Here is a 27,062-nt window from a genome sequence, read left to right on the forward strand (position 1 = left end):
GATCTAGAGATTGTGAATATTGGTGAGCAAAATGGAGGTAATTCTGGTATGCTTGACTAGCCATTGTCCACTCCCCTGGAATTAATGGCCAGTTGATCTGTGGTCATGTGCGAGAATCAGTTGAGCTCCATCCTCTTCTTCTTGGAATCTACTGATCAAATCCATCGTACTCACTAACCAACTGAGGGGGTTGAAAAATAGAAGTGGTAGGAGATGGAAGTGGAATAAGTAAAAGAGGATGAAAATGAGGAATAAGATAAAGAAGGAGTGGCTAAAAATTTAAGTGAATCAGTTAGGAAAGGTGTCAATTGATAAGCAGAAAAAGTAGAGGGTATATGGATAGATGGAGAAGGGCATGGCGGAGAAGGGAAAAATACTCAATCTTCGATGAAAGAATAATAGGTAAATATGGGAATTTGAGGAAAACACTGAGGTTGGAAAAGAAGAGGTAAGATAGCTGCTGAGTTGGTTTGATAAAGGGAAAGATAAGTATCATAGCGATGAGCCATTTGTTGGTAGTACAATAGGCTAGGAATAGAGGGACCTAAAACAGATCTTCTCTGATAGGCATTAAAGAAGGATGAATCAAATGGATAGTTTTTGGAAAGATAAGCTAGGAGATCCACCCTCAGTTGGTTAGTGCTCTGCACATAAGTAGAATCTGTATTCTGACGTTGATTCAGGACCACAGAATCAATCATTGAATGCCATGAATTGTCAGGGCAAGTAGCCACTTTTGAAGAATAACACTAGAACATATCATCTATCCACAACTCCAAATAGTTAACATACAAAACAGCTTGCAAGACCACATCCCCCACATACTAGGCCAAATCTACATTATTTGAAATCAACAGATCACCTCGTAGATACATGTAAGACAACAACATGGTATCTGTCTCATCACAGAATCTTCAAAAACCATACGGACCACTTCTGTCATTCAGCAAATCAGAAGACCAAGCCCCACTCCAACCATCCTCCCAACCATCCTCCGAAAGAGGAAGATCCATCATTGAAAGCTTCATATAGAAGGCCAACTTCTGCACTAATAGTGGACAAAGAAAGAATGGTCCGGAGGAGCATACTCCTGAAAGTGCTCAAATGTAGACCATAACAAATCCATCCTGGACTGTAATCTTTCCACTTTATCTTGAAACAATGGACACAATGTGGCTTGTCTCTGGAGAACTGCCAAGTCCTGCTTAGAGATAGAAGGAATCATAGGAACGTTGGGGCTTGGAGGAACGGACCGTGACTGTGCCAGTTGGTCCTGCAACTGCTTAATCTGGGAAGCTTGTGACTCCACTGTATTATGAGCAGTCTTTGTAAAGCTAACAGTTTTGCATCTAAAAGAGCCCGAAACTCTTGAGTTTCTTTGGACATTCTCTCTTTCTCCTCCGAGACTCTAGTGACCTCTGACTGAGCTTCTATTAACTGAATCTTCAAAGAAGATATTTCTTCTCTCTAGGTCTCAATCATGTGGGTCTGTTGCTCCATCTGCTTAAACAGATCAGCAAGTGTGTCTTTAGCAAAGGCTAACTCTAAGGTTGTCTTATGCAATTGGTCTTTGGATTGCATCAATTCTTCATAGAAAGAAGCATACAGTTATTGAACATAGGCTGAGAGTTCAATCGAACTCTCAATGTCATTACAAAGGAATGGATAGCATCTCCTGACACTAAACTGTTCAGTGAAGGGACTGATATTTCCAAAGAACCCTCTCTATGTGCCCTGAATAAATTGTTACATGTAAGGTAGGCAGGGAGGTCACTGCCAGATATAGTAGGAACTGTGACTGAAGGAATGACTGAGGGAGTTTTATTCGCCACATGCTTCAAGCGCTTCCGCTGAATGACCAAGAGAGGAGGAGAATCAAGATCCTCTATGTTAATAGGTTCTGACTCTTCTGAAGGTGGAGGGAGAGGTACTGGATCAGATGGAGGAGTTGGTAGCACACCCTTCTTAAGGCCTGAGTATGTCAAGAAAGCATATAAGTAGGAACCATAAGTGACATTTGTGACATTCCCTCTAGTCACTTTGACAAAATGTTGGTCCATCTTGTAAGCAAGTAAGTACTCCAATCAATGGCCACCCCTTTTAACACCATCCTAGAAGTTGTGAAGAGTTCTTTGGATAAATAATGGGATGGTGTTTTAGCAGGCATAAACCTGTCTTGGAGGAATTGGCAGACTAAATTCCAAAGAGGATCAATGATCATGGAAAAAGACACTCCTGAAGTGTTAATCACTTTCTTGACATCCAGAATCTCTTTGGTCTGCTTTTGTAACAGCTTGAAAATCTCATCATTGGAGAATAATTGTCTGGCTGTAACAAAGGGCTCTCCTTTGTAGGGAAGAGACAAAGCCTTCCCTAACCCTCGGGGTGTCAACACCATGGAAGCACCATGAACCAGGCCCGACTTCTTACTATATGATGCAAGAAACTCATCACATAGGGATGGATCATCTAGAATCAATGGGAGTGAAGCAGCCACGAAAGTTGCAAGTCCTGCTTTCTTTATAGGCTAAAAAGCCAATAGGGAAGAATAATCTCTATTGATCAACGGGACATACTGGATAGGAGGAGGAGCGTGAGGTGCCATTCAGATGGAAAACACACACACCACAAACACAGACAATCACAAAGAATGCCTGCAAAACAACCAAAACAGCTATAAAAAAGAAATCAATCAAAAGAAGTACACACACACATACGTAACTAACCAATTGACCACCCCAAACAACCCACATCCTAGAAAAAATTTGGCATGACCTGTATACATTTGCAACCAAAAACTTCATGCGATGCAACAAGCAGTCGCCCAAAACACTGTATTAGGCAAAAAAGAAAGAAAAACTTCAAATCGCACCCATAATCGTAGCACATAAGCAAACCGTAATACCATAAAAATCTAATCAAGACCTAACCATATCTTTGACCAACAATTTCAACTTAGAGGACTTTATGTGCCCATCCCACGAAGCGTGTTTATTGAAAAGGGGAGAAAAGTGCAGTGAGGGGAAATGGTTTTAATGAAGGGTTCATTTTAAAAAATTATTAACAATGGATGATATTTTATTAGGTTATAAACCTTAATAAGAAAACGACGGTTTCTTTTTAAAATTTAATTACAATTTATTAGGATAAAGCGATGCTTAAACAAAACCCGGACTGCAATTCCCAGATTGGGGTCTCTAAATGCAAATTCATTAATTAAAAATTAATGGTGATGTGGAGCGCTTTTTTGCTAGCGCGTGCTTTTTTGTGACGGTTGGTTCATTTTTATTAAAAATTAAAGTGTCTCTAAAGCGCACGTAGCGCGTGCAAAGTGAATGGATGGTTGATTTTTATTATTAGAAACTATGTGTTTAGCGCGAGCGCGTGTGAAAAAGTGGGTGAATAAAGTTCATTTTAGCAATTAATTGTGGTTAAGGGATAATAAAAATGAGTAAAGCTTAAAAAATAAATACCTAGTAGGGGTGTGTATGCAAAGACTGAAGGTGCACAGAGTAGTTCCAAATGCAAGGAATCTAGTAAAAAAAAAAATGCCACTAAAATTGAAAAAAATAAAGCACCTTAGTGTGTTTGTTTTATTTTTATTTTTTAAATTATTTTTTATTTTTTCTTTATCTTTTTTTAAAATTATAATTTAGGTGTGTTTGTATTTTGTATATTGTATGGTTTTGTTTTGTTTTTTTTGCTTATTTTCTTCCTTTGTTTGTTTTTTTTTAAAATGATGAAAACGGGATATAGGACACATGAATATATTGTGAAGTGTAAGGGTGGAATTTCAGCAATCCAGCAAGTGTCAACAATGTGTTTTAATTTATCCGTGATTTTTCAGCAGATTTTTGAAATTTAAAATGAATTTTCATGAGGTGAAGTATTAAATTTAGGGTTTTGACTTCAAATAATACTGTGGCCATTTATGGAAGCATTTCTAATTGAGAAATTGTTGGCAAAAGGGGCAAGGGGTATTGTGATTTTTTTTGAATTTTTTTGGAATTTTTTCTGAATTTTTACCTTTTTTTTTATTTTACTCAATTTACATGTATTTTTGAAAGAATTTTGAATTTTTGGATTTTTACAATTTATTTTCTTGAATCACCAAATTTGAAAATAATCCAAATGATTTCACAATGTTGAAAATTTTTAAGATTTTTTTTGTAATTTTTGAATTTTAAATAAATTTTAATGAATTTTTGAATTTTTTTTATGTTTTATGTGTATTTTTATGTGTTTTTAATATATTTTTCGGGTGTGGAAATTAAAAGGGTGTACCCGAGCTTTGTGTGAAGAGCGGAGGATGACTGTGTGTGAACGGTTGAGTGCAACACACCACCGCACTGACAAATCAAAGGCGCGTCCTCGCGTGTGAATGCCCGCGAGCCACACCCATACATCGATAGCGGCCGCACGGCGTGGGAACAAGGGAGGGAGAGGGGAGAAGGGGTAGAAACGGGGGCTAACACGGGAAAAAACGGGGGTTAGTGGAAGGAAATTAGATTAGGGTAGTAACCTGAGTTAAGTATGTGAGTGGAGTAACCGAAGTGAATTAGGTTAAGTTAGTAACCTAAGTGAACTAGGTTAAGTTAGAAAGTTAAGTCAATTAGATTAAGTTAGTATGTTAAGTAAATGAGTTAAGTTAATATGTTAAGTCAATGAATTAATGGAGACTAACTAGGGAGAGGCGAAGGTGGAGAAGAGAAGTGGGAGAGGAGGCGGGAGGAGGTGGGAGAGGTGAAGGTGGGAGAAGAGGCAGAGGTGGGAGAGAAGGTGGAGGTGGAGAAGAGAAGGGAGTGTGAGGGGACGGGTGGAGGTGGGAGAGGTGGAGGCCCAGTGAGGGCGGGACAGGGCGGAGAGGAGGAGGCCCAGCGAGGGCGGGCGAGGGTGAAGCATGACGAGAAGGACAGTGCGACACCCAAAAGGGGGAGGGTAGGTTGACTGTGATTGTCAAGATCCCCAGGGAGGGAAGTACTTCTTCAGACGATAGCCATTGATCTCAGGAAAGGATCATCAGAGGCATCAACGGTCTGCACCTGAACAGAGCCATTAGGATTGACAGCAAGTACCTTGTATGGGCCCATCCAGCATTGTTGAAGCTTGCCAAGAAACTTGCCAAATCTTGAATCATAGGGCAGGACAAGATCACCTTCTTTGAACTCCTTGTGCTTGATGAAACTGTGATAATAGGCCTTGTGTCGTGCTTGAGTGGTTTCCATACACTGTAGGGCCATCTGCCGTATCTCATCCAAGCATTCCAAGTGTAGGAGACAGCATTGTAGTGACTCATCATCTCCCAAGCGTTCTTTAACTGTCACTCGCAAAGAGGGCAATTCCAATTCAACAGGAAAGACAACTTCTGTACCATACACTAGCTGGAAAGGGGTCTGTCCTGTAGCTACCTTATGAGAGGTTCTGTATGCCCAGAGGGCCTCTGTAAGTCGATCATCCTAGTCGCAACGATGTGCAGCAATCGTTCTTGTCAGGATTGAGTAGAGGATGTGATTTGTGACTTCAACTTGGCTGTTGGCTCTGGGGTAGTAGGGAGTGGACTTGCGATGATGGATCTTATATAGTTTCGTCAGCTCCTCCATGATTTTGTTAAGAAAATGAGTACCTCTGTCACTTACTAGCTCGAGGGGACTGCCAAAACAGGTGATAATATTCTCGTATATGAACAGGGCTACGTTGTTACCATCGTCCCGCTTCAAGGCTTTAGCTTCATACCACTTTGTGACATAATCCGTACATACTAAGATGTATCTGTTATGCTTCCGTCTGGTAGGTGGATCAATGGGACCCACAAAATCAATCCCCCACTTCTCGAATGGCCTTAGGGGAAGAATAGGTTGTAGTGGCATGGCACATGCTTTGGTGGGTTTCCCCATTCGCTGACAAGCATCACATCTCTTACAATAGTCATATGCATCCTTGTGGAGGGTCGGGCACCAATATCCTGCTAACAGAGCCTTCCTCGCTACCGCTTCTCCTGCGAAGTGTCCACCACATGGTTTGTCATGGCATGCTTTCAATACTATGCCGATTTCATCCCCTGCAACACATCTTCGCAATACTTCATCTTTGCCTCTCTTGTACAATGCACCGCCTAGCAAGGTGTAGAGGGCTAATTCTAACAGAAGCTTTTTCTTCTCATGGCTTGAGATGCCAGGAGGATACTGTTGAGTTGCCAGGAGGTTGGCTATGTTTGCATACCAGGGAGTAACTGTTTCAACTAGAAACAAAGAAGCATCAGGAAGGTCAAGATCATCATGTTCCTCTTCTGCATTTGAGGTATCCATGATAGATGATCAGCTAGGACATGGGAACGGCTAGGCTTAGTGACTACTTCAAAGTCAAACTCCTGGAATAGGAGCAACCATCTCATCAATCGTCCTTTAACATCTGCTTTGTTCATCAGGAAGGACATGGCTTCATGATCCACATAGAACTTGAAGTGCGTTGACAGTAGATAGTGTCGAAACTTCTCCAGTGCAAACACCATTGCCAAGCACTCAAGCTCGGTCACTATGTAGTTCCGTTCCCTATCAGTGACCTTCCTGCTTGCATAATAAATGGGTTGATCTAGTTTAGAGGGGCCCTTTTGACATAGGACAACACCTAGCCCTTCAACTGATGCATATGTGTACACATGGAACTCCTTCGTCCAGTCAAGAGGTTGCAAGATAGGTGCTTGGATAAGGCACTGTTTAAGGGTATTAAAGGCTTTCTCACAGTCATCAATCCAAAGGAAATCAACATATTTCCTTAGGATCTTGTGCAGAGGGGCTGCCTTGGTTGCAAAATGTGCAATAAATCTTTTGTAGTAGCCCACATGGCCAAGAAATCCTCTTAATTGCTTGAGGTTTGTTGGTGCTATCAAGGCAGCAATCTTTTCAATCTTCACCAGGTGTGTTGCAATCCCTTGTGCCGAGACAATATGGCCCAAAAGAACTCCTGATGAGACACCAAAGATACATTTTTCAGGATTGAGAGAAATCCCATACTCTCGGCATCTATCAAAATATTGCTCTAGGTGTCCCCAATGCTCACGGATCAAGCTATAGACACAAAAGTCATCAAGATACACCTAATGAAATCATGCAAATGATTTTGGAAAGCAGCCATCATTACTCATTGGAAGGTGGTAGAAGCATTACAGAGCCCAAATGGCATCACTCAGTAGGCATAGGTCCCCCATTCTGTGGTGAAGGTTGTTTTGGATTGGTCCTCTTCTGCGATTTGGACTTGGTTATATCCACTGAATCCATCCAAGAGGGAATAGAGCTCATGGCCTACCACTATGTCCAACAGTTGGTCTGTAAAAGGGATAGGGAAATGATCCTTCTTCGTCTTCGAATTGAGCTTCCAAAAGTCCACACATATTCGAAGTTTCCTGTTCTTCTTGGGTACAACCACAATGGGCGAAACCCATTCACTGTTAGCCACGGGATAAATGAACTTGGCTTCAAGAAGTTTCAATAATTCAGCCTTCACCAGAGCAGAATAATTAGGATTCATACGCCTTTGTCTTTGCCTTACAGGTTTGGCATCAGGCTCTAGGTCAATGTGATGCTGGGATACTGTGGGATCAATTCCCTTTAGATCTTTATATGACCAAGCAAACACGTCTAAGTTCTCTTCGAGCAGGTCTCGCAAGACCACTAATTCTCCTTCTGGAAGATTGAGGCCCACTTTTAGGTGACATTCAGTACCGTCAGTATCCAAGAATGTTACTTGTCTTTCACCTTCCACTTCACGGATAAATGTCTCACGGATGGCTTCTGGATAAAGGTCTGACTCTTTCAAGAGAGTAGTGTCCTCATCTGATGTTCCACTAGAACCAGTGTCCTCCTTCTGAACAGATAACTCATTTGTCTGTTGAGGTTGCTGGAAGGGTATCAGAGCTTTATTTGCTTCTGTGTGAGTAGTAATTTCTTCTGGACTTAGGGATTCATCTTTAGAGGAGGCGTCTAGGAATGTCACATAGCACAGACCTTCTAGAGGCCATGGCTCTGAGGGCTTTGGCTTCTGTTGACAAGGGGCATCGTCGTCGTCTTTTCTCTGGATTGAACGGTCAGGGTGACACGAGCCATTGGTGAACTTAATTTTTATGCTTTTAATCCATTGCTTATACAGATTCTGCATACTTTGTGGTCCATTGATCAACCCAAATGGAACCATGGTCATTCCATCCAGCACCCTGAGATCTTCAGCCTTTGAGGTCTCTGTAAGGACATCAACAAGATCATCCATTATTAGAGAAAATTCTTCAATTGCACTTTCATAACCTGCTTCGTTTTCTTCCTCCTCATTTTCATCCTCTTCCTCTAGAGGCTATGTCTCTGCTTCTATAGAGGCTCTGTAGGAGAAGAACAGATCTTCTGCCTCTGCTTCTGCTTCTGCTTCTGCTTTTGTTTCTGCTCTGTCTCTGTCTCTGTTCTGCATCGGCTCCGTCTTTGCTCTGTATCTGTTCTGTCTCTGTTCTATCTTTGTAGCTGTCATGTAATAGGGAGAACAGTACATCCATGCTTCTATTTCACTATCAGAGGTGATTTCAGAAGTTAATTCTAGTTGAGGTAGGAGGTATTCTCCCATGGACAAGGATTTTGCTTCCCTTGGTAGTTGGCTTACAGTGCCCACTATTAGGGACTGTGCCTCTGTTTTCTTAGGAAAGATCTGTTTGACAGCCTCTTCGTCTCCTGATGTACGATATGTTACCTCGTTGGAGGAGTCAGTTATGACTTTGATGGATGTGGATCCATTGCCTTTTTGCAATCCATACATCTTTAACACCACTTTGTTGGGTCCTCTGCCTAGGGTTAGGGTTCCTTTGAACCAGTCCATCCTAGCTCTTGCTTCAAAAAGCCAAGGTCTTCCCAACAGTAGAGGGTATGAGGTCCCATAAGAATTTGGTTTGATCACCAAATATGTCAGCCAATAGTCTCTTCCTGCAAGGGTTGTTTTGACGTATGGGAGGATGCACAACGGTTTGATTCTACTTTGGTCTGCCAATCTGATAAGCCACTGTGTAGGTTGAATTCCTTGCAACCCTAAGTCCTTCATTGTTACATCTGTCATTATGTTTACTGATGAGCCTCCATCAATCAATGCATCTGAAATAAAGCATCCTTCTATCCACACACTAATCTCTAGGGTTCCAGGATCTAGGAAGGTTCTAGCCACATCGACTTCCTTTAAAGGCTCTGGGGCCTTATTGGTCTTGGGCGCTGTTGAAGGAGCGATCCTTAGTCCACGTCTTCTTGTTAAGACGCTTTTGAATTTCTTTCGGTAGCTGGGAGACAGCATCAATAACTGTCTAAATGTTAGGTTTGGTTTAAAAGTGTCTAGGTCTTTGACCAAGTCATAATCTTTGATAGGATCCACAAGCTTCTGCAGCCTGCTGGGGAATGGAGCTACACCCATTTTCATCTTTCCTTTTTCTTCTAATAATTGTAGCATCGACACTTCTATTTCTGGAAGTGCTTTTGCATCGTCTATCTCCTGAACCTCTGGTCCTGTTTTTGGGACTGTCTCTGTAACTCTCTGTGGCACTACAGTGCTTTGTACTGCACTGTTCTGTTCTGTACTACTATGTCCCTCTTTTGGCAGGTTGAACTCCACAGTCTTGGCAGGAGAGTTATTTTCGTTCTGAACAACTGGTTTCTTCTTCTTGGTGCGTGTGACAGCGAAAACTTCCAACTCTACCAAATTGGAGGCAGGCTCTTGTACCTTCTGTTGGCTATCAATGCCATTGGCCTTTACACGGGCTGGGCTTGGACAATCCTTTGCAGTGTGGCCTTCTCCTTTACATCGGCTGCATAAGGGCTTGTAATCCACAAATCGTCTAGGGTTTGGACAATTTGGGGAGATGTGACCCTTTTCTCCACACCTATAACATTCCACCTCTGATCTCTGACCACCGCAGACTGTCATCCTCTATAACTTTGAGAGCGAAACCTCCTTGGACTGAAATTAGGACCAAATTCCCTAGGCTTTGGTCCAATATCCTATGTTGTCATTTTGGATTCTAGCAAGTTGAATCTTGCATTTTCATCCTTTTGTCTTCGTTCATGCATCTCTTTCAGAGAGCAAATATACTTTGTATGGTTCTTCCACAAACAGTAGGAACAGAAGGCTCTAGGAATGGTTGGTTTTTGGGTACATTCAATGGCTAAATGTCCATCTTGATGACACTTTCTGCACCATGTATTAGAGCGCATCACATCTCTTCCAGCTCCTGTAGGGGTGGATATATTGGTGGTATTCACCTTCAGCGTCTGTAGCTGCTCTGTAATCACATCCATAAGCTCTTTCTTGATACTTGCAACTGAGTTGGATAAGTAGTCCTTCAGATTTTCACCTCCTGAAGTACTTGTAGTAGGGTTTTGAAAAGCTTCTGTAATTACTGCATACACTGGTTGGGTTGATCCAGAAGGTTCTCTATTTTGGTTCTGATTCAAAGCTTCTGCTAAGACTTGGGATTGTTGATTCCAGTTGGTAGGGTTCCACTGTTGTTGAGTCGCCCTTAGAAGAATTGTTTGAGGCCACTGTTGTTATGGTTGAACCATCATTTGAGGTACTGTCGTGGTGACCATAGCGGATTAGGTGCATTATATTGCGGCACTATTTGCATTTGGGGATAGGGGTAGGGAACTGTCCCTGGGACTACATTTGGTGGGTATACCATTCCAGGCATGGGAGGAGGTAAGACTCCTCTTCCTGGAGTCATTGACAACCTTGCTTCAACTTCGTCATATAATCTTGCACCTTCCATTGCAGCTTGCAGATTGATTGGTCTTCTCAATTCCACGAACTTGCGAACTTCTGGTTGTAGGCCTCTGAGAAACACTCCTTTCTGGATACCTTGATTCAAATGATGGTTAGTCCATCTCTTCAGGATGGATTCCATTTGCAAGACATAAGCTTCTACTCTTTCTCCAGAGGAGTGATTTAGGTTCATGAATTTCTCTCGCATTGATGCCAGGAGGCATATTCCACGGTGGATTTCGTGCCACGGTGGATTCTGTGAGATTTTGCAGTGGATTTCATAAAATTTTATTACCGGGGCTCATACACAAAGTGGATTCTTTGTGCAAGAAGTCGATGGGGACGCCTATCCTTTTCGGGCATTTTGTTAATTTTGTGTGTACATGGGTGATTCCATAGCAGGTGATTCCGCAAAATACATATTTAAATTAGTAAACATTTATGAGTTTAGAGTGTGCACTCATGATAAATTAAGGTTAGGATTAATTTCTAACCAATTTATTTATATAGCTGAAGACTGCTAGGTATTCACTTTTGTCGGTTTAATTGTATTATTTTTCTAACAATTGTGAATGCTTCAGTTGATGTGTAGAGCGAGCAGCGGTGGTATTGGGAAGTATTGGAGGATAGCGTGTATTCAAATTATCATCGATTTTTTATGGGCACGTATCTTAGGCATGGCGCCTATATTTTGACACGCTTATTTATCAAAGCGCTTGATATTTATTTATTATTTTTGTATGCGCATGGACGCATAATTTAAATATTTGTATTGGACATTGTATTTGGGTACCACCGCCTGACTTCTTGGGCGCCCATTAGCTTTAATTCTTTATTGACACAAAAGTAAACTCAAAAGCTAAAGCGTGCTATTTTGTAATTTGGGCTATTATTTGAGCTTGAAGATGAATAATATATGAAATACATGCTTTGTGGAGCGCTCACACAAGGCATGGGGGGAGATTGCACCCAATTGGTCTCTTATTCATGTCGTGCAAGCTTTCTTCATTGATTTGTGTGCAAAAAGTAGAGTTCTTTTGTTCTTGGGGATCTTCTGACGCTCACTACGCGCGCATACGGCGACCGATCTATGCACCAGTGGTATCAGAGCGAAGCTGAGATCGAGAGCTTCCAATTGCTTACCATCTTGCCCGAAGGCGGAGCTCCTGGAACGATCAAGCTCTATAGTCAGTTTTGTCACGAACGGTCGATACCAGTGTGTTCCTGGCAGTCAAGAACCCCCTTCTGCACACTCTGAGATATATACATAATATTCTTCACCATAGCTTAAAATCTTACAAAGCTTAAAGGTTAAGCTTAATAAGCTTTATAAGAAGCTTATCTAAAAGCTTCCATAAACGATTTTTCAAAACGGCGGCAGTGGCATGTCCTAGACAACGTCAAAACGTCCGCCAACATACTCCTATACACGAAAAACACGCAGGGATCATTAAGCCTTAAGCTCTTAAGTCCTCCAAGTACTCCAAGTTTCCTTAATCCTGTAAGTCACAAAGATCACTAAAGACTTACTCAACAACTATTTAAGAGATAGTTCACACGCAGAAGCACACGAACTAGTCTATTGCTCTCTGGTAGACCCTGTTCACACTTGCACACTTGCTGAACCAGTTTCAGCAAGAACAGAAGTTCATACGCAGGTCATACGAAAATTATACGCAGTTCCTACGCAACACTATTCTCTTGGATGACGATTGTGACAACGAATACCGCAAACGTAAAAGAGAAAGACTACAAAAGCCAAACAAAATTTACAAGCCTTGTATACTCGCCTTTGAGCTACTCTCATCCCGCTAATAAGATTTTGAGAGTGTGAGGTCTTTTCAATTTTGCAGGATGACTGAACAAAACATGGACGATTTTATGGCTGAAGGTGATCTACCCAAACCAACAATGGAGCAAAAGTTGGATTTGATTATGATGCAGCTTGAAGAAGAACGAAGAGCCCGACAAGCTTTGCAAGTCCAATTGGCCAATTTGCAACGATCTACCAACCGACCAAGATGGACTGCAACCCGAAGATCTTATACGATGTACCATCGATGCGACACTTGAATCCCAATCCATTCGCAAAGAAACAAAGATAAGTAAAAAAAACTTCAAATTCTGTACTTTCAATTGATCACATGATGGAAAGATTATACTTACTTTTATCAGTCAATTTGATGATTACTTCCATGAAGAAACATATGCTGAGAAAGACAAAATTAAATGTGTCACTAACCACTTAGTTGACCGAGCATCCTTATGGTGGACTGTGGTCCGCAAGAGCATTGATTACGCCACTACTTGGGAGACTTTCCAAAAGAAATTCTTGCAGAATTTCCTTCGTCCTCAATTTCATGAAAAATCCATCAAGCAATGGGATCTTCTACAACAAAGAGATCGCGAACCTATTTCCCAATACACTGAACGTTTCTGGAATGCTCTACTGCAACTACGTATGCTCGAAGATGTACCTAAAGCAACTCATAAATGCAAGTTTATGTCTGGTCTACTTAGACATTTCTATGCGGAAGTCAATATGTTCAAGCCAACAACCCTTGAAGATGCAATTTCCTTGGCTCATGACACTAAAGACAAGATTTGAGGACGAGACAAGCGACCACAACAATTTCCAACTAATGGTAACTATGGTTCCAAACAATTCAATTCAAATTTTCGAAGATTCAATCAAAGTCGTTTTCTTCCATCTTCATTCCGTAAATCTTGGACACGACCACTTGGCTTGCCATCAAACACCAATCCAAACCCTAAGCCATCCTCACAGTCAAATCCCAACATTCTTAAACTTCCTGCCATTACCAATAATGTATCTAAAGCAAAACCCATAGTTTGTTACAAATGCCATCAACCTGGACATCTAGCAGCCAATTGTCAATTGAAAAAGCCACCTGTCCATATCAATTATCTTGGCGCAATAGAAGAAGAAGAACGTGAGGAAATGCCGGACTTTACGGAAGATGATGACAACATTGGTACTACTTCGGATACTTTGCCAGGTATGTCAACTTCCCATTCTTTATTAACAATGAAATGTTTTGTGCATGGTAAAGAAAAGACTATTTTACATGATGATGGGAGCACACATGACTTTATTTTTGCAAAGTTAGTCAAAGAATTGAATTTACAAACTGTTTCTACACATTATCGCATCACAGCTGCATTCCTAGGCACGAGATATAATGGAACAAAATAGGTGCATAATTTAGAAATTAAAATTGGTGAATATACTGAACGAAGAAATTTCCTAGTTGTACCTTTGCAGTCTAGTGACATTATCTTAGGAATGCCTTGGCGTCATCAATACAATCCAGACATAGATTATTCTACGCATTCAATTATAATTTATTTTCAAGGAAAACAAATCACATTGCATGGTATGCACGCTTCCAATAACTTTCCACTGCTTACTCATACTCAGGCTAAACGTGCATTACGTAAAAGTAGAAAATATTATTTAATATGGGTGAATGAAATTCAAGCTAAAGAAAAACAGATGCATCCTAGGCATACACAATTTCTTACCCAAATTCAAGATTATTTTGTTGCTGATTTACCACTTGGATTACCACCTTCATGTCCTGGAGATCACAAAATAGATTTAATTCCTGGAACACAACCACCATGTAAAGCACCATATAGACATAACCAAATTGGACAAAAAGAAATTCAAAATCAAATAGAGGAATTGCTTAATAGAGGATTAATTAGACCTAGTAGTTCTCCATTTGGTGCACTTGTTTTATTAGTGAAGAAGAAAAATAATACTTATCGCATGTGCATTGATTATTGTGCCCTAAATAAAATTACTGCTAAGAATAGATATCCGATTCCTAGGGTAGATGATCTTATGGATAAGTTACAAGGATCTGCCATATTCAGTAAGATAGATCTTAAATCTGGCTATCATCAAGTAAGATTGGACAAATCTGATATATTCAAAATTGCATTTAGAACACAATTTGGACACTATGAATTTCTAGTTATGCCTTTCAGTTTAACTAATGCACCAACCACATTTAGTCGTATGATGAATCATATATTTTTGAAACATCAGCATTGTGTCATAGTTTTCTTTGATGACATATTAGTATTCAGTAAAAATGAGAATGAGCATTATGAACATTTGTCTTTAGTTTTTAAGTTGTTAAAAGACAATCAATTATATGCTAATCCAAAAAAGAGTGAGTTCTTCCAAATAGAAATTGAATATCTAGGACATATTATTTCATCAGAAGGTATTAAAGTCGACCCTAAAAATATAGAAGCAATTTTAAATTGGCCCATACCCGAAAATGTGCATGAATTACGTTCTTTTCTAGGTCTTGCTAGTTTTTACAGAAAGTTTGTGAGAAATTTTTCATTACTTGCATTACCTTTGACAAAACTTTTAAAGAAAGGTATTGTGTATAACTAGTTTGACAATCAACAAAAGTCTTTTGATTTGTTGAAATATGCTTTAACTCATGCTCCTGTATTGCAATTACCTGATTTCAATAGACCATTCTTCTTAGTAGTTACAGATGCTAGTGGATCTGGAATAGGAGCCGTCCTTATGCAAGATAATTATCCCATAGCCTACTCTAGCTGTAAACTCAAACCATCTGAACTGAAATATTCTACATATGATAAAGAATTGCTAGCCGTAGTACAAGCCTTACGTCAATGGAAACATTATTTAATGGGATCTGAATTTATGATCAAAGCTAACCAAACAAAGCATTAGACATCTCCTTAGTCAACCACAAATATTTGACCGACACATTAAATGGGCCGCTTTTATTCAAAGTTTTTATCCCCTTATACAATATCAACCAGGAAAAGAGAATGTTGTAGCTGATGCTTTGAGTAGAAGACTGAAAATTCATAATATTTCTGTGATATCATTTGATTCCCTTATCCCTATGAAAGATACTTATCATCAGGATCTTACTTTTCAAACTGATTGGAATAAACTAGTTGTAAATAATTGGATTCCTATTGATTCAATGTCTTACAATACTGGATTCATGTTTTATGAAAAAAGATTATGTGTAACTGTTCCATTTTGATCATTTTTTTTGTATGAAATTCATTGTCCTCCATATCAAGGTCATAGAGGAATTATATCTACTTTGCGTACATTGACTGAATATTTTTATTGGCCACATATGGACACTGATGTATCTAACTTTGTATCTGAATGTTTAGTTTGTCTCAACGAGTTAAAAGACACCATGGTAAACAATATGGTTTACTAATCCCATTATCTATTCCATCACGACCATGGGAACAGATTTCAATGGATTTTATCACTAGTTTACCTAACACTAAAGCTAACCATGATATGATTTGGACTGCTGTAGACAGGTTTAGCAAACAAGCATATTTTATTCTATGCAAGAAAACTTTAACTGCATCTCAAGCTGCTCAAATGTTTTTGAAAACTGTTTTCACTAACCATGGTTTACCAAAAGTTATTATTTCTGATCATGATTCTAGATTCTGTAATAATTTTTGGATTACTTTGTTGGCTAACTTAGGAACAAAGATTGATTTTTCATCTGCATTTCATCCTAAAACAAACGATCAAACAGAAGCTACTAACAGTACTATTTTAGATCTTTTGCATGCTTACACCATTTCAAAACCACACACATGGGATACACATCTACATTTACTTCAGTTTGCATATAATAATACACCACATACAGCTACAAAGAAAGCACCATTTGAAGTTATTTATGGATATCGATTGCCTACACCTGTTGTATCATTATCAAACAAAATTCAAACTGCTGATGATATTGCTAACATGCATGCTACTATTTTTGATGAAGTTAAAGATATGATTGCCAAAGCCCAGCAATCATATACAAAACAAGCAAATAAGAAAAGACAGGCTATGAATTTTAAAGTTGATGATTATGTTTGGTTACGAATAGAAAAACGAAGATTACAAAGTGTAGATAAACACCTAGTTGTGAAATTAGCACCTAGATTTTATGGACCATTCAAGATCATACACAAAATCAATGACAATGCATTTAAACTAGAATTACCACAACATTGGAAAATCCACAACACCTTCCATATCAGTTTATTACGACCCTTTAGAGGCCAATTACCTGTACACCCTGTCTATGAAAACCCTCCTTTGCTAGATGATGAAACTAAAATCCTTGAGCCTAAAACTATTATAGATACTGACTTTATGACCACTAGAACTGGCCGTAGATATTCTAGATATTTGGTTAAGTTTAAAAATCATCCTGTTGAAGAGGCCCAATGGATGCACGCTAGAGACCTAAATTCTTTCCCCACTCTGTTAGCTCCACATTGAGCTAATAGCAATTGAGGACAATTGCTATCCCACCCCGGGGGGTGTGATGCCAGGAGGCATATTCCACGGTGGATTCTGTGAGATTTTGCGGTGGATTCTGTAAAATTTTATTACCGGGGCTCATACACAAAGTGAATTCTTTGTGTAAGAAGTCGATGGGGATGCCTATCCTTTTCGGGTGTTTTGTTAATTTTGTGTGTACGTGGGTGATTCCATAGCGGGTGATTCCGCAAAATACATATTTAAATTAATAAACGTTTATGAGTTTAGAGTGCGCACTCGTGATAAATTAAGGTTAGGATTGATTTCTAACCAATTTATTTATGTAGCTGAAGACTACTAGGTATTTACTTTTATCGGTTTAATTGTATTATTTTTCTAACAATTGTGAATGCTTCAATTAGTGTGTAGAGCGAGCAGCGGTGGCATTGGGAAGCATTGGAGGATAGCGTGTATTCAAATTATCATCGATTTTTGATGGGTGCATATCTTAGGCATGGCGCCTATATTTTGACACGCTTATTTATCAAAGCGCTTGATATTTATTTATTATTTTTATATACGCATGGGCGCAGGATTTAAATATTTGTATTGGACACTATATTTGGGTACTGCCTGACTTCTTGAGCACCCATTAGCTTTAATTCTTTATTGGCACAAAAGCAAACTCAAAAGCTAAAGCGTGCTATTTTGTAATTTGGGCTATTATTTGAGCTTGAAGATGAATAATATATGAAATACATGCTTTGTGGAGCGCTCACACAAGGCATGGGGGGAGATTACACCCAATTGGTCTCTTGTTCATGTCGTGTAAGCTTTCTTCATTGATTTGTGTGCAAAAAGTAGAGTTCTTTTGTTCTTGGGGACCTTCTGACGCTCACTATGCGTGCATACGGTGATTGATCTGTGCACCACGCATCCGCTCTTCAAACCTTCACACTTGAATTTAGTGAGGAAGGCCAACTTCAAGTCGTCCCATGTGCCAAAAGTTCCTGCTGCTTGTCTCTCATACCACTGAAACGCCGCGCCCTTAAAAGTGGCGAGGAATATTGCTAGCCAATGCTCAGGGGTTCTGGCATTGTTAGCCACACATACTACCATAAATTTTGCTACATGAAGATCAGGGTCTTCATTGTACTCTCTCTTAAAAACTGGCAAATGGGACTACATTTGCTGACCTGTCATCAATATTTCTAGGATGAATCTGACTAGGAAGGGGACCTTGAGTTGCCATGGTGACTTCTGTAAAGAGTGCTTTTAGGGCGTCAAAGGAGGCTTCTGCTACGAGCTCATTCTCAACTTTGATTTTTGCATTCTCTCTTCTCACGTACCTCTGGACTCGTTCTAACGCTTGCCTCTTGATTGCGTCATTCATCAAGGGCTTGGCTCCAACCAGTTGGTTTATACTCAATAGGATAGTATCAGAGAGGGCTTCAGTCTCTGGGGGATTCTCTAGCCAACATCTCCTCTACTCCCTTCTTTTCAACATCTCTGAATTCGGCTTTCAAACCACTACAGAGGGGGAGATATTCCATTCTGAAAGTATCAAAACTCATTCTTCTTAGGATCGTTGTTGTATCATTATAATAATGCCAGCTTTTGAGGGTTTCAACAGTGTATGTTGTGAAAAACACTCTATCTACCAACTTCCAGTGGGTTGCTTATTGGACAAACAAAAGATTATTAGTGCACCAAGCATCCCACGTATCCTGCTATTGAGCATCCATGAACAAATTCCAACTCTTTTCCTTCTTGTTTTCGTGAACCTCCACAAACCACGACTCCTGAAGCTTCTTCACAATCTCCCACTTGATGATGTCTGGAAACTTCTCAATGAATGCCAAATCTTCCATGGATGGTCATTCTCTCTGTTTCTGCTCTTCAGTTTGTTTCCAAACAATTTTCCATCAAGATGCAAGTTTCTACTGCTTCAACAGGAAGAGGAAACAGCCCACCACATAGAGCATGCATCATGATGGTAATATGTTTCCGCCATTGTGGGATGAACTTCTTGTGGAAAGTGGCTTTGATAATAAGAATCTACAACTCTTCAGTGGAAGAAGGAACTTTGCAAGGATCCATTGAATTCTCCTCTTCTTGGCAATGCCATTTCCTTCATTTTGAGCCTCTTTTGATGCTTGTTGATGGCAAGTTTCCCCGGATGTGCACCAAAAACATGGAGCCCCAAGAGGAACACCAAGGAAAAGGGGATTCTACCATAAGAAAAATCTATCTTGTAACATCAACAAGCTTTTATTTCATTCGTTTGATTATCAAAACAAAGAAAATAGCAATTCTTCACGCAACATCATAGTAGATATCTCCCACGGATTTGATAGAATCAACCATAATCTTCAACATCTTCATAGAATCCATCAATAGAACACAGAACATAGAAGAATACACCATTTTTTAATGGAAATCAATCACATAGTTTTCATCTTCAATGTCTTCATAGTTCTCTCTCTTGATCTCCCATATACAGTTATTACACTGCTTTAATAGAATTGGCTATCTCTGGCTCTCTCTCTCTCTCTCTCTCTCTCTCTCTCAATAGTACATCATCTCCTCACTACAATACTCTCATAATGACTCTCAATAATCCTTCTTAGGTCATGGATACACCTCCCAAGAGGTATGTCTAATGTGAAGAGACACTAGAGCCACTACAGTGTCTCTTCATAGCTCACTACTGTCACTGTCACTCCAGTCTTCTCTTCAGTCTTCAGCAGCTGCTTCTTTCAATTGTTTTAGCTCTTTTGAACTTAGATTCATCCTTTCCAAAAGTTAGAAAACTTTCCCAAAGTCACATATACTTTCTACAGAACACTTATAGAAGATCTACAGAACAGTACATTACATGAACAGAACAGCTATACAAAGTAGATACAGAGCAGAGACAGAGACTCTACAGAAGGTTTACAGAGGGTTACAGAAGGTCTTCAGAGAATATTAGTTCCTCATAATACATACTAAAACCATTCCAAACTATCAAAAACTATTCAATAAACTTTCAAAAGATTTCAATCTTCATCAATCATCAATCCATGCTTCATACAGAAGAAAATCAGAACAAAACAGAAGCTTTACAGAAGGTATAGAGAACCAATCAGAACCTCAACGGAACCTATCAGAACATCATAGAGCTTCATATCTCCACTAAGAATCATCATGAACTTCCAAAACATAATCAATATCATCCAAAACACTCTCAAAAACTTCCATTAAAAACCATACATCACTCTAAATCCATCAAAAATCAATCATTCAAACCTCAAAAACAACAAAAATCAGTCAAAAATTCAATCTTTTTCCACTCTCAATATCCCGCTTGATGGCACTTTTCACACAATGAATTAAAATGCATTGCATCTCTTCCACCTCCCGTAGGAGTGCATATATTGGCAATATTCACCTTCAGCATCTGTAGCTATTTTTTAATCACATCCATAAGCTCTTCCTTGATACTTGCAACTAAATTGAACAGATATTCCTTCAGATTTTGACCTCCTGGAGTACTTGTGGTAGGGTTTTGGGAAGCTTCTGTTATTACTGCATACACTGGTTGGGTTGATCCAAAGGGTCCTCTATTCTAGTTCTGATTCAAAGCTCCTATTGAGACTTGGGGTTTTTGATTCAAGTGGATAGAATTCCACTGTTGTTGAGTCGCCATTGGAGGAACTGTTTGAGACCACTACTCTTGTGGTTGAACCATCATTTGAGGCATTGTCATTTACGAACATTGTGGATTAGGTGCATTGTACTGCGGCACTGTTTGCAGCTGGGGGTAGGGATAGGGAACTGTCCCTAGAACTGCATTTGGTGGGTATATCATTCCTGGCATGGGGGGAGGTAAGACTCCTTTTCCTCAGGTCATTGATAACCTTGCTTCAACTTCATCATATAGTCTTGCACCTTCCACTACATCTTGCAGACTGACTAGTCTTCTCAATTCCATGAACTTGCAAACCTTCGGTTGTAGGCCTCTAAGGAATACTCCTTTCTGGATGCCTTCATCCAAATGATGATTGGTCCATCTCTTCAGGATGGATTCCATTTGTGAGACATAAGCTTCTAATCTTTCTCTAGAGGACTGACTTAGGTTTATGAACTCCTCTTGCATCCACTCTTCAAAACCTTCACGTCCGAATTTAGTGAGGAAGGCCAACTTTAAGTCGTCCCATGTGCCAAAATTTTCTAAATCTTGTCTCTCATACCATTGAAATGCTGCACCCTTGAAAGTGGTGGGGAATATTGCTAACCAATGCTCAGGGGTTTTGGCATTGTTAGCCACACATGCTAGCATAAACTTTACTACATGAAGATCAGGATCTTGATTGTACTCTCTCTTAAAAATGGGCAATGGGACTACATTTTCTGGCCTGTCATCACTATTTCCACGACGGATTTGACTAGGAAGGGGACATTGAGTTGCCATGGGTACTTTTGTAAAAAGTGCTTTTAGGGTGTAAAAAGAGGCTTCTACTGCTGCAATCTCAATCTCGGCCTTGATTTTTTCCTTTTCTCTCTCATGTACCTCTACACTCATTCTAGTATTTGGTCTTGATTGCATCATTCATCAGGGGGTTCGCTCCAACCACTTAGTATATACACAACTAAATAGAATCAAAGGGGCTTCATTTTTGGAGGGCTCTCTGTCCAACATCGCTTCTACTTCCTTCTTTTCTACATCTCTGAATTCAGCTTTCAAACTACTACTATAGAGGGGGAGATATTCCATTCTGAAAATATCAAAACTCATTCTTCTAAGGATCGTTATTGTTCCATCATCATAATAATGCCAGCTTTTGATGGTTTCAATAGTGTATGTTGTGAAGAACAATATATCTACAAACTTCTAGTGGGTTGCTAATTGGAAAAATAGGATATTGTTAGTGCAACATACATCCCATGTGTCTTGCTGTTGAGCATCCATGAAAAAATTCCAACTCTTTTCTTTCTTGTTTTCGTGAACCTCCATTGACCATGACTCTTGAAGCTTCTTCACAATTTCCCACTTGATGATGTATGGAAACTTCTCAATGAATGCCAAATCTTCCATAGATGGTCACTCTCTCTGTTTTTGCACTTTCCCAAACAATTTGCCACCAAGATGCATGTCTCTCTTGCTTCAATTGAAAGAGAAAATAGTCTACCACATAGAGCTTGCATCATGATGGTAATATACTTCTGCAATTGTGGAATGAACTTCTTGTGAAAAGTGGATTCGATAATGAGAATCTCCAACTCTTCAATGGAAGAAGGAACTTTGCAAACATCATTGAATTCTTCTCTTCTTGGCAATTCCATTTCCTTCATTTTCATTCTCTTCTAATGCTTGTTGATGGCAAGTTTTCCCCGGTTGTGCACAAAAAACATGGAGCCCCAAGAGAGACATCAAGGAAAAGGGGTTTCTACTACAAGAAAATCTATCTTGTAACATCAACAAGATTTTGTTTCATTCTTTAGAGAACCACAACAAGGAAAAGAACACAACTAGCAAGAAATCTTTGCGCAACTTCATAGAAACAATTCTCCCACAACTTTAACTTCAACAAAATTCATCATTTTTTTCATATTCTTCATATAATTCATCAAGCAACAAACAGAACACAAAAGAAAAACCACTTTGAAAAAATATCACATAGTATTCTTCTTCATTGTCTTCATAGTTTTCTCTCACAGTCTCTCATAGATAGATACATTGTTTGACATAGAATTGGCTATCTCTCACTCTCTCTTTCTCTCTCAATCAATGGTACATCATCTCCTCACTACAATACTCAATACTCACTCATAATGATCCTTCTTTAGTCGTGGATGCCCCTTCCAAAGGGTGTGTGTGATATGAAAGGTTAGAAGAGCCACTACAATGACTCTTCATAGCTCATCACTGTCAATTCACTCTAGTCTTATCTTGAGTCTTTAACAACTACTTCTTCCACTTTCTTGAGCTCCTTTGAACTTATATTCACCTCTTTACAAGGCTAGAAAACTTTCCCAAAATCTCACATACATTCCACAAAACACTTACAGAGGCATACAGAACAGAACATAACAAGAATAGAGCAGGAACAAAGGCTCTACATAAGCTCAACAGAAGGTTTACATAAGGTCAATAGAAGGCATTTGAACCACATAACTCATACTAAAATTAATCCAAACTATCAAAAACCATTCAATGAGCTTTCAAATAATATCAACTTCCATCAATCATTAATCCATGCTTCATACAAAAGAATAACAGAACACAACTAAAAATCATCACGAGCTTCCAAAATATAATCAATCTCATCCAAAACAATTTCAAACACTTCCAAAACAACTAGTCATCACTCAAAATCCTTCAAAATTCAACCATTTAGGCCTCAAAAACAACAAAAATCAACCAAGAAATCTAGTCATTTCAGCATTCAACAATAATATCGATGCTAAAGATAGAATAATAAGATTGTTACTCTTGTTTCAAGAGTTTAACTTTGAAGTAGTTACCAAGCCCGGTTACTCCTATATTTTGGTTGATCATCTATCCCATATCTCTTAGACTGAGGAAGAGGAGCAAGATGATCTGGACCTCCTTGATGCTTCCTTGTTTTTGGTGGAAACACTAACCCATGGTATGCAAACATTGCCAACCTCTAGGCCACACAACAATACCCCCTAACATCTCTAGCAAAGAGAAGAAGAAGCTTTTGTTGGAATTAGTCTCCCTATCCTCTGTTAGGCGGCGCTTTGTATAAGAGAGGCAAAGATGTAGTGCTATAGAGGTGTGTTACGGGAGATGAGATTGGGATCATGCTAAAAGAATTCCATGAAGAGCCCTATGACAACACTTTACAAGAGAATTGACAACCAGAAAGGCTCTTCTCGTAGGTTATTGGTGGCCTACACTGCACAAATATTCCTATAATTACTACAAGTACTCTGATGCTTGTCAAAGGACAAGAAAGCCTACCAAATCCAGTGCTATGCTACTATAGCCCATCTTTCCCCTAAAGTCGTTCGAGAAGTGGGGCATCAATTTTGTGGACCCCATCGACCCTCCAAACAGAAGAAAGAAAAACTGATATATCTTGGTATGTTCGAACTATGTGACAAAGTGGTGTGAAGTCAAAGCTCTCAAATGAGATGGCGATAACATCATAGCTCTGTTTCCATACAAGAATATCATTACCTGCCTTGGTAGTCCCTTAGAGCTAGTTAGTGAGACAAAGGCACTCACTTTATAAACAAGTTTATGGAAGAGCTAACAGAGATTTATAAGACCTACCATCACAAGTCCACACCCTACTATCCTAGAGCCAACGGCCAAGTCAAAGTTACCAGTTGCATCCTCTACTCGATCTTGATAAGGACAATTATTGCATATCGTTGCAATGGGATGATCGACTTATAGAGGCCCTCTAAGCATACAAAACCTCCCATAAGGCTGCTACAAGACACAATTGGTGTATGACATAGAAGTTGTCTTCCCTCGAGTTAGAACTACCCTCTTTGTTGTGAGTGGATTTCATAGAGCACTTGGGAGATGATGAGTTTCTACACCGCTACCTCCTACACTTGGAATGTTTGGACGAGACTCATAGGATGGATTTACACAATGTATGAAAGACACACATGCTCGATGAAAGGCTTACCATGACAACTTCATCAAGCACAAAGAATTCAAGGAAGGTGACCTAGTCCTCACCTATGATTTGTGCTTTGACAAGTTTCCAAGAAAGCTCAAACAACACTTGATATGCCCCTATAAGGTACTCGCTCTCAACCATAATGCCCTCTCTCCAAGTGCAAGCCATTGATGCCTCTGAGAATCCCTTCTTGATTCATGGTTATTGCTTGAAGAAGTATTACCCTTTGTGAGAATCCTAACAATCATAGCCAACAATCCCTCTCCCTCGAAGGCATTGCTACTTACTACTTCTCATGATGTCGTTGATATCCATCATTCTCATTCTGACGATGTGGCCTCATTCTTTTAGGCCCTCGCCTCCACCTCTTGCCTATGCTTGGTTACCTTCCTATTCAATCCAACTGATGTGGCAAGGTTGGTTCTGCCATTTACCTGCATTTAAAAAAATACAAAAAGTCATGAGAGAGGAAAGGACTTCAGTCCCTATCATGTGCTGACTTGCTCTTTGAGAAAAGGTGGACACACCCTTGGGAGTAGGAAAAAGAAAAGAGAAAAAACAAAGAAATAGAAAAAAAAGAATACTAAAAATTATTATGGGAGAAAATAAAAAAATTCATTGTCACAAAACAAGCCTCATTCCAAGAGAAGGTGGCAAACACCCTCGGACACGAAGCTAGCTATGAAAAAGGTAACAATACCATGTAGTCCAGAACATGTAACTTATCAGTTAAAATCTCCAAGATGTAGTTCTGAAGCTGCCTCCTTGGTGCGTTGTGTCATGTGCTTCAACAATTGCATCTGACCCCTACAATAGACGACCTCTTCTACATGCAATTCAAGTTTGTGATTTGTTGGCTACCTCCCTGGGTATGCCACTTTATCAGTAAACACTATTTGACATCATTGACAAGATGAAGCCGCTCTTCATCAACAAACCTTGAGTTATGTGAGCTCTCATCCTAATTGGACAGGGATGTAAGTATGGGATGCCCTCTATATTCATCAATAGAGCGTGAGACGGGGGGGGGGGGGGGGGGGGGGGTTGAGCATGATTGATTTTCCCTTCAACCAACTCTGAGAGGTGAGGGTTGAGGGACGTTACAACATTGACATCATGTACATTTCCATTTCCTTAAACACACATGAAATGGGCCTCTGTTATCACCACATGATATGTCACTTTGCTTTGTCCTTGCATTATACTGCAAGGCTCCCTGACCTGCCTTCTCGCACCTATGTTAGATGGATTGGGAGGCACTAATGCACTATTAACTATGCATATTGGCATACTCCTTTTGTGTCATTCCTCTTGCTATTTTCTCAACCAAGTGTGAGATATAGGTTCTTCCTCCCTCTTTGAGTGACATGAGCTATGGGTCGAGAGGCATATCTATCATTCTCACATGAGTGCTTGTTGAACTGAGTACTATATTCTTTGTCATCAACTTAACGGTTCTTCATCAACAACAATACCTCCCTGGGTGCTATTGCATGGTCCTTTGCCATAGTGGATGCGTGTTGTGGCAAGATGTGATACCTCCTGTGGATGACCCTAACACCCAACGCATTGACGACGGTCCCACCTTGACCATTTGAATGGGCCAAGTGTTTCTAATCTTACCTCTTGCGTTTATGCATATATGTCATGTCTTAAGTGTTGGGATGCAAGGATTCAGTTCATGGTAAAGTGCTAGATCCCTATTGATTAGACAAATCGGTCTGTTAAGGTTTTAAGTATGGAGATGCATCCTTGCACCTCTCATCAGCATATATTCATGAACACATTGTTGTATGATCTTTAAACGAGGTGATGTCTTCTCTATGCCCTGTTGGGTTCCTTTTCCACCCAACCATCCTGCTCTACCCTGTCCTTGAGGTCTTTCCTTGCCCTTTATTTTTTTTTTCATTTTGCCATTCTTCCATGTGAATGTAGCCTACAATCATCAAAATTAAAATTTGACCTTATAGTCCTATTTATCCCTTTGAAGTTGATACTTTTCCTTTTTATTGCCCTTTGTTTTTAGCATCGGTTCCTCAGTTATTAATTTTTGAAGAATTTTCTATGAATTGGACGTGTTTCCATGTGCGAATGTACCTTTCTCGTATCAAAACTGCAATTTGACTTGATAGCCCTGATATTTTCCTCATCTTAGACATGTTTTCCTTTTTATAATCTATCATTCCGATGCATAGATTGTCTTTATTCATTTTTACATGTTTGCATATATTTTCTTACGTGATTTTTACTATTTTTCCATGTGAACACACTCTGTTCTCATTGCAATGGTGTACTACTTGGAAAACCTTGAGCCA

The sequence above is a fragment of the Lygodium microphyllum genome, chromosome 1, assembly GCF_053477565.2.
Source record: "Lygodium microphyllum isolate KBCC chromosome 1, Lygodium_microphyllum_v1.1.10, whole genome shotgun sequence".
NCBI lineage: Eukaryota > Viridiplantae > Streptophyta > Polypodiopsida > Schizaeales > Lygodiaceae > Lygodium > Lygodium microphyllum.